General features: G+C 44.0%; 1 pseudogene; it reads left to right on the forward strand.

Annotated features, from left to right (window-relative positions):
- Positions 1 to 1,759: 1,759 nt before the first annotated feature.
- On the forward strand, positions 1,760 to 5,058 carry LOC127409955 (uncharacterized; annotated as a pseudogene).
- The last annotated feature ends 4,733 nt before the right edge of the window (positions 5,059 to 9,791 follow it).

A 9,791-nucleotide genomic window follows, 5' to 3' on the forward strand; every position in this document is an offset into this window, starting at 1 on the left:
GTTACGTGACAGCCTGGTGCACTGGCTTCGAGGCACACAGCGGTCTGCCAGTCTCGCACTGCCAGTCCACGTAACACAGTTCAGCTTATTGTGGCATTTTGTATAGGGACCCCTAGTGTCACTACATCGACACATCATCGAGTGAGTGACAGATAAGGAACGTCCTGGTTACTTTTGTAACCTCCGTTCCCTGATGGAGGGAACGAGACGTTGTGTCCCTCTTGCCACAATACTGAACTACCTGCTGAAATGGCCGGGACCTTGTCTCGGCTCCTCAGCACAAAACCTGAATGAGTGGTTGCGAGCCAGCTCCTTTTATACCCGTATGTCCGGGGAAGTGGCATGCAAATTCCACTCGTCAATTCCCATTGGCCTTTTTTCAAAATCAGAGGTGTTTGGGGCTCCCAAGAGTGACCCCTAATGTCACTACATCGACACAATGTCTCGTACCCTCCATCAGGGATCGGAGGTTACGAAAGCAACCAGGACGTTATCTAGAATATCGAGTTTATATCGAATGTAAACATTAACTAACTAGCAAGATAAATTAGGGATAACAACTCACCGACTGTAACTGCCATGATGTCCTGAGTGGTCTCTCCACTAACAGTGGGATAATATCCCAGCATACCGTCTATGAAAGTTCACCAAACCATGGAAAATAATTTCTTTGGGCATCGCTTTGTCCATTGTGCATTTTAACAGATTTATACTGTGCCCGTTTTTTTAATTATTTTTTTCCTGAACCTGTGCGCTGTATATATATCCTGACAAGTTTGGTGAAACTCCGCCTTTGACATTAAACCCGCCTCAATCCCTGGTTGGCCATGTTTGGCCCAAGGGTAACCGGTGGGCCAAAGGCCATTAGCCGTTGGTCCCGAGAAAGCCCCGAGGAGGCACGATGAAGCCCCGGAAGTGACAGTAAGAAGGAAACTGGTCCTGGCATGCACTAGCATGCCCCATTTGGCCCGATAATGGAAATGTGGATATTCTGGTTAACTCTAGAGGCATGAATATCCTAGGAGATCAGCAGTTACAGAAATACTCAAACCAGCCCGTCTGGCACCAACAATCATGCCACGTTCTAAATCACTGAGATCCAATTTTTCCCATTCTGATGGTTGATGTGAACATTAACTGAAGCTTCTGACCTGTATCTGCATGATTTATACGTTGCATTGCTGCCACACGATTGGCTGATTAGGTAATCGCATGAATAAGTAACTGTACAGGTGTTCCTAATAAAGTGCTCAGTGAGTGTATCTTTTCCCCCTATAATTAAACACTGTGGGACAACAATAAAGCAGATTTTTGTTTAGGGGGGACTTTAGTGACATTGTATACTAATCAAGAATTTGTGCACTTTAAATGGTTTTCAATACAGGTTAAAAATGACCCATAGTACAAAAGTAGGGTGCAGTTTCTTAAGACAATAGGAGGGTTAATGACTACTCCAAAATGTCAGACTATTCCATAAACTGGACCAAATTGACAATCTTACCACTGAATGTGAGCCTCAAGTTAATAGCCTACAGGACACACCATTCAACATAAATAGTATAGCATATAGGAATACACATATACCCCAAATCCTATTTAACATCAATTTCATATGGAGTTAATTAACAGAGGATCGGGAGGAACATGTTAATTTTAATCTGACAAATCATAGCCAACGAGCAGGAGTACATAAGCCGCTGCTTACCTGCTTCCTGTGACAACTCTCCTGACAAGTGGGTCCCACCCTGAAGCCAGCAAGATGTCTGAACTGAATCTCTTTCCCTCCGACAAGGAACTCTTCAACTCTCCCATCAATGCTTCATTGCAGCCATCCGATCCCATCAAAGACACTTCTCCATCCAATGCCGTTGTCGATCCGGCTGCTCCAAGCCGAGGATGCAAAGATTCTCGCTCAGCAACCTGCACTCCAAGACGTAGGAATCAGCCCTCTCTTCTGCCATCCAGATCACTCAGATCTTCAACCTCTGCCGACCACCCAACTATACCTGTAATTTCAAATTGGATGGTTAATAAACTTCACCAAGCTCTAGCCTCTTCTAACATACACTTTTCTCGCAGGCTAAGCAAAATCCAATTATATGATTTATATGTCTCTTCCCAACATGACATTCCTTCTACCTCTAAAACCCCTGAATACGTGATAGCCGAATCCTTACCTTCTACCAGTTCCTCTAGACGTGACGCTCCAGCTCGCAAACACCCCGACTGCTCACAACCCTCCGGGGTTTCCGGTACAGGCCATTTCTCCCTCACCAAACTTCCATCCCGTGAAAGGTTTTCAGCCAGTGCAGCGTCAGCCACCACCTCTCCTTTCTCTCCCAATCCAGCCTCCACTCACAACCACCGGGCACCCTGATGCAGGAGTCTGCCCGTCGCCACCACTCGGAGTATTACCAACCTCAGGCTCTCTAAATCCTTCTTCTCAACCAGCCTTCCCCAGCTCTCTCCCCCTGTCCTACCCAGGGCGTTCTGAGCGGAATCGAGCACGAGACTGCCTCCACTAACAACAAACGCTCCAGCCCAATGTTTACCTTTTCCAGCTCCTCCCCCCTCACACTATCCTGCCTTCGGAGCTACTCCAGGCATGAGGATGCCTCCACCTTCAGAGCTGGCTCCACCCCCACTCCTTCTCAGCGGGCCTCAACCAGCCTGCCCTCCTACTTTCACCCTCCATACAGCTATGCCCTAGCTATTCCCCCAAATGCCACAGCCATGGAATCTCCGCAAGTGTCCAGTAATCTCCAGATCCAGATTTTGTCAGGTGCAGATATTAAACTTTCTGCTCTCCTCTCACTCTACCCCACCAACGAGCCGCAATGCCTTTTAGATTGTGGCGACTTTTCAGTAACACTTAAAAACACAAAAATTGCCTCCACTCGTATGCTCTCCTTGGCAGAATTCTGTATTTCATTTAGCCATTATACAGAAGATATTTGCTCTGTGTTTCCACACAGACGACATGAACTAAATGATTATATGGCAATTGTTGTAGAGCTCTCTTTCGGTGGCAGTCATTTCTACACCTACCATAAAATGTTCTCTGCCAATGTGCTGTTTGAGTCGCACAGTGTCCATACTGTGAGCCCTCAACTTAGATCTCCATAACAGAGATTTCCTGGGCTGCCGCAGCATTTCCTGCACAGTATGTAGATCATCAGACCATCAAACTGAACTATGCCCTCTCATAAATCTAACCTCCCACTAGGTCAGCCCAAAGATCCGAAAACTCTACCAGCTACATCCCACGCCCCTCCAACAACCCTCTCCTCGATCAACTAGATCGCGATTTCAGAGGAAGGGTAGTAAGAGTTTCTACCGGCAGACAAGTTTGCAACAATTTCAATGAGTTTTGTTGCCCTAGGCAACACTGTCGTTTCCCAAATGTCTGTTCCCATTGCGGCGGCGCGCATGCCCGCCCTATCTACCCTATATCAAAACCTTTCAAAAATAAAAATCTTAAAAAATATCTCAGCACTCCTGTCAATATTTTTTCTCTTGATAAAGAACTTGCAAACCATCCCGATGGCCAATTTACAAACTACCTCCTGAATGGTTTAAAATCTGGCTTCAACCCCAGGCTAGAAAGCTTGCCCTCCACTAGCGTTATTTGCAATAATTTGCAATCCGCGCTAGCTGAACCCGAAGTGGTGGATAAACTAATCCATAAAGAGCTAAAATCAGGTTTTACGATCAGCCCGTTGGAAGCCCCCCTTTCAAAAACTTCTGCATCAGCCCTATAGGGGTAGCAACTAGAAAATTCTCAGACAAAAAAATGCATCATCATCGACCTTTCAGCCCCGCATGAATCCCAATACTCAAGCATTAACAGCTTAATTCCTCTCGAAGAATTCCCTCTCCACTACCACAGCGTCGACCAAGCCATCCAAATGATAAAAAATGTCGGAAAAGGAGCCTGGCTAGCTAAAGTTGACATCACTTCAGCGTTTAAAATAATGCCCATACATCCTGGTTTCTGGAATCTTTTTGGAGTTCGCTTGTGAGAGAATTATTATTTTTCTGTCTGCCTTACATTTGGATGTAAAAGCAGCCCCAAGATTTTCGACTTATTGTCCGAAGCTATCTGCTGGATCTTGTCAAATAACTACACCGTTCCCCACTTAATTCACCTACTAGATGATTTCCTCTTCATCTCGCCCACCAATGCCCTCCTGCTGCCCACCTCTGTACCGTCCAGAAACTTTTTGCCGATTTAGGAATTCCAATTTCCCATGAGAAAACAGTGGGTCCGTCCTCATCCATTGAATTCCTAGGTATCATTCTCGATACAGATGTCTTTCAAGCCTCCCTGCCAAAAGAGAAAATCGACAGGATAATCATAATTATGTCCAACCTCCTATCTAACAAAAGCTGCTCTAAATGAGAGCTCCTCTCCCTCCTCGGGCATCTCAATTTTGCCATGCGCATCTTTCCCCAAGACCGCCCCTTCATTTCGAACCTTCTCACCCTCACCTCATCCGTCGCTGCATTAAATGACACAATAACCCTAAACCCATACTGCTGTGCCGACCTCCAGTTATGGTTAACATTCCTTAAACAATGGAACGGACTTTCCTTCTTTTACAAGGACTGCCTCTCATTCCCTGAAGACATTCAACATTTCACTGATGCTGCTCCATCCATACGCTTCGGGGGATTCTACCAAGGTCACTGGTTTGCCTCCACCTGGCCCACAGAGCTCACCAGCCTGCCACAATCAGCAGCTTCCTCAGCCCTGTACGAAATGAATGGACTTTAAAAAGCATCATAGTCCACTGCGATAATCAGGCTATAGTTGATTGCATCAACAAGGGCCATTCTCGTGCCCCCGAAATCTGGCCATTTCTAAGACGTCTAATTTGGATTTCAGCCTGTAACCAATTCACTATCTCTGCTAGACACATAGCAGGATCAAAGAACCAAATTGCTGACTCACTTTCCCTCTGTTGCTTTCAGAAATTCAGAGCATTAGCTCCAGAGACAGACTCGATTCCGATCCCGGTACCTCCCTGTTCGGAGCTGCATTACTCGACTCCATAATTCGAGCAGTCTCACCGAGCACTCTCCAAACCTACTGGATAGCCTGGAAAAGCTTCAAACAATTTCACCAAACCTATAAGCTGCAGTTTCCAAATTTTTCCTTACTATCAATTTCATCATTTATTTCATTCCTAAATCAATTGAAAGGCATTCAACAAGGTACCATCAAAGGCTATCTGAGCAGCATACATTTCTTCCACAAATTAATATTCGGCAAGTCAGCCCCAGCAATCAATAACCCCCAAATTTCTCTGCTCAATAAAGGAATTAAAAAATCCCAACCTGCATGCCCAGACACCAGAATGCCTCTAACCATCAACATTTTAACAAACCTAACAACCCTCTGCCTTGGTTACCATTTATTAAACAGCCTGCAAGCTTGACGCTATGTATTTTCTAGCTTTTTTCGTCTTTCTGTGCTGCTCAGAATTCACTGTTAACACTAAATTCGATCCCAAAATCCATCCCACCTTCTCAGACCTGCAAATTATAGATAATGAAACAAACAGACTCTTCATTAAACAAAGCAAAACAGATCAATTTAAAAAGGGGCATTCGATTTACATTTTCAATTTGCCCTCCCTCATCCAACATTACCAATTTCTCGCTTACAGACATTCCCACATCAAGTCCCCTCTGGATCCGCTATTCACCGATGATAATAACCATGCAGTTTCAAGATTCTGGATTCAAAAGCACCTTAAATCCATCCTCCTCCATTCCGGCATCACGGCAAAATTTTACTCCAGTCATTCATTCCATATTGGCACAGCAACCACCGCTGCCCAAAAAGGTTTATCAGAACAACAAATTCAATCTCTCGGTCATTGGTCCTCAAACACATATCACAGCTACATCAGATCCAATCGTTTCCACATCAAGAAAGCTCATCAATCACTAATCAGCTAAATTCCTTATCACTCACGTCACCACCCGCCTCCGTGTCGATGCATCCTACATGCACACGCGCATACGTGCACATGTACGTATAGGCTTGGGTGTGCGTGGGTGCGTGTGCACATGTATGTGCGTGTGTATGTATGTATGTGTGTGTGTGTGTGTATGTATGCATATATATAAATATTTAAATTAGAAGTCCTCCCATTTGAATCGCAGCATAGCCCTCTCCATCAAATGCCACGCAAGCTCATCCACATCCTCATATCACGGGCTCTCCCCTATCGATCGGCTTTCCGTTTCAGACACAGAGTGGCACCGGTTCGATTGCTTGCTGGGCTTACCCGTTGGAATGCTGTGAGCTCTCTCTCTCAGAAGAATAGTCTCCCATTCGAATCGCAGCATGAGCCCTCCCTTTCGAACGCAGTATGAGCCAACTCTTGCTCCTATTTTCCCAGTTCAGTTGCTTGCTGGGCTTACCCATTCGAATGCCGTGAGCTCTCTCTCTCCATAGAACAGTCTCCCATTCGAATCGCAGTGTGAGTCCTCAATTTCTAACGCAGCACGACCAACTAGTGCTCACTTTCCCTGTTTGATTGCTTGCTGGGCTTACCCGTTCAAACGCCGTGAGCTAAAGCTCTCTCTCCATAGAACAGTCTCCCATTCGAATCACAGTATGAGCCCTTCCTTTCAAACGCAGCGCAAACCAATTCTCGTTCCAATTTTCCCTGTTCGATTGCTTGCTGGGCTTACACGTTCGAATGCCGTGAGCTCTCTCTTTCCACAGAGCAGTCTCCCATTCGATCACAGTGTGAGCCCTCCCTTTCGAACGCAGCACGAGCCAACTCTCATTCTCACCTTCCCCGTTCGAATGCATGCTGGGCTTACCCGTTCAAATGGCGTGAGCTAAACCTCTCTCTCTTAGGACAGTCTCCCATTTGAATCACAGTGTGAGCCCTCCCTTTTGAACGCAGCACGATCCAACTCTCATTTTCACCTTCACTGTTTGCATACCATGAGCCCATCCACTTCTACGACGAGTGGTGATCTCTCGTTCGAATTGCAGCGTAGCCCTCTCGACCAGCTTCATACAAGAGTGCACCTTCAAACAAACGTGCAAAGATTTATATACAAATTTTGGGGGAAGAACAATTCAGAAGCATCCACCAAGCCAATTTACTTGAACTGTTGATGGCTTGCTGTCCTAAATACTTCCTGCCATAGTCATGGTACTGTTCTTTCATCTTAACGCCTTTTTGGGGGTAATCAGGACTCGAGTTGAGTCTCGAGCTCCGAGCACTCCAGTATACGGACAGCAAGCCAAATACATTCACTGCTTCAACACAAGATTACATTAACATACAAACTGAATACAATACTGAAATGGAGTTAATTAACAGAGGTTTCGGTAGGAGCATGTTAATTTAAATCTGACAAATCACAGCCAACGAGCAGGAGTATATAAGCCGCTGCTTACCTGCTTCCTGTGACAACTCTCCTGACATCCCACCTCCACCCCATCTCCACATATTCTCTATATTCATTATCCAAATAAGTCCAGAGGTGTAATCAGGACGCGAGTCGAGTCTCGAGCTCCGAGCCCTCCAGTATACGGACAGCAAGCCGAATACGTTTACTGCTTCAACACAAGATTACATTAACATACAAACTACTGAATCCACTATTAAAAACAATAGATTATTTAAATTGTTGGATGAAAATACCACTTTCCATCATAGGCCACATTGCAACAGTTAAAATGTGTATACTGCCCAGAATCAATAATTTATTTACCATGACACCTGTACAGCTAACTAAGAAATTGTTTACCTCACTAAATAGTATAATAAGCACATTTTACTGAAAAAAAATAAGCCTACAAAAATGTTTAAAAAAAGCAAGGATCAAGAAGGTTAGCAACAATATCATTGCAAATGGATTAAGTGTGACCATCTCCATAACCCATGGCTGCAGTTTGAACCGGCAGAATGCAAAGAAATCACCATATCTGACCTATCTTCCTTAACTAAAGCAGTCAAACTACACAATATGTTAAAAAAATACTATAATTTGAACAACACTAACTGCTTGGTGGCAAATTAATAAATTAACAACTCTCACACCACACATCAACTCTATATGGCATAACCCTCATTTTATCAACAAATCCCCACCTATTAATTTTCAAGTTTCAAGTTGCATTGGTCACATACATAACCATACACAGTACGACATGTAGTGAAATTCTTGGTACGACTTTTCTCCCCACAGTTTATGATAAAATTATATATATATAGATAAGGAGTAGAAATAGAGTAAAAAAAACACAATTAAAAAACACAATTTACAACACAATAAAATACACAATAAAATAGAAGAAATATACTGTATGTATAAAGTATGCCAGTCTATCTTGTTTTGTGCCGTTTCCAAACCAGGCTGTGATATTTCCTGTCAGGATGCTCTCAGTGGTGCAGGTGTAAAAGTTTTTTAGCACCATAGAGGGCAGTTTAAAGTCCTTTAAGTACCTGAGGTGGTAAAGACGCTGACGGGCCTTCTTTACCATGGTGTTAATGTCACAGGTCCATGACAGATCGTGTGAGATGTGTATGCCAAGATAATGGAAACTGTCCACTCTCTCCACTGTGGCCCCGTTGATCATAATGGAGTGGTAGTTCCTCGCCTGTTTTGTGCTGAAGTCCACTATCAGCTCCTTTGTCTTTATATTTTGTATTAATACCAGATGGAAAGAAAAAGGTATTACACACTTACATCATCTAGCATGGATAACAACTTCATTACATTTACAGAGCTAGCACAGAAATCAAGCATAGTGTTAATTCTGTCAGGTCATGTGAGTCAAGCTCGCAATCAGCTGATGCTCAGCTGATCATGACATCTACCAATACAATTCAGATGCTTTTCAGAGCGATCCTATTTAAGTTCTCCATTTATTCTTTTATTCATTGCTTAGCTGTCTTTCCATTGCATGGATGCAAGCTGCTCTTGACACCACTCTTATTTTAACTGACATAAGAACAACTTTTTATTTCGTTACTCACCATGGACACATTGGACTCAAATGAGGTGCATCTCTTCCTGATCAAACAGCTGTATCTAAAAAAGTTTGCTGCTTTACCTCTTTGGTGTATTGACTGGCCCGCAGAGAATTCTGTTATTTCAGCCTCAACATTCAAGTTTGAAACTCTGGAATTTAAAAGTTTTGCTAGCATCCCGAACTTCAATGATTACATCGACTGCCCCACCATCCGGACAGAAAAGGCCACAACATCGGAATTCATCGCAGTTATACCAGCGCGCCATATCTGAAGATGAATCGCTGAGAGATCTACCATCGTTCCTGAGCCTCACCTCTCCAAGACCCATACACCTCCCACAGCCTCTGCTGGCTGCTGTGAGCCTCAAGCAGCACTTCTGGCTGGCACCAATAACAACTCTCAGCTACCATTCTCCCAGATACATGCTTAGATCCACACAGGTAATATCAATTTGTTAATTTATTTTGTCGTTCTCTACATGGATTTAGTGGCGCTTATGTTGTGATATTACACCAGGGCTACTCAGTTTGCTGCTGCGGCCAAAATCCGGCCCACTTATAATTTTTATATTTGGCCCTCCATCTGATTATGATCATCAGCTGCAGCGTTGAGTTTGCGGTGCTCTGTGCATCAGCATTCAGCTGTGAGTTTAACAACACTCAGCAATGCGTACAACAACATTCTGCTGTCTTCAGTAGTGCATAGATCTGGCATAGTTCAGTCACACTGCTTCCAAAATATTAACCAATATATGAACATGCTTGCAGTTTAGGCATG

Source organism: Myxocyprinus asiaticus, chromosome 19 (genome assembly GCF_019703515.2).
Source record: "Myxocyprinus asiaticus isolate MX2 ecotype Aquarium Trade chromosome 19, UBuf_Myxa_2, whole genome shotgun sequence".
NCBI classification, from domain to species: domain Eukaryota; kingdom Metazoa; phylum Chordata; class Actinopteri; order Cypriniformes; family Catostomidae; genus Myxocyprinus; species Myxocyprinus asiaticus.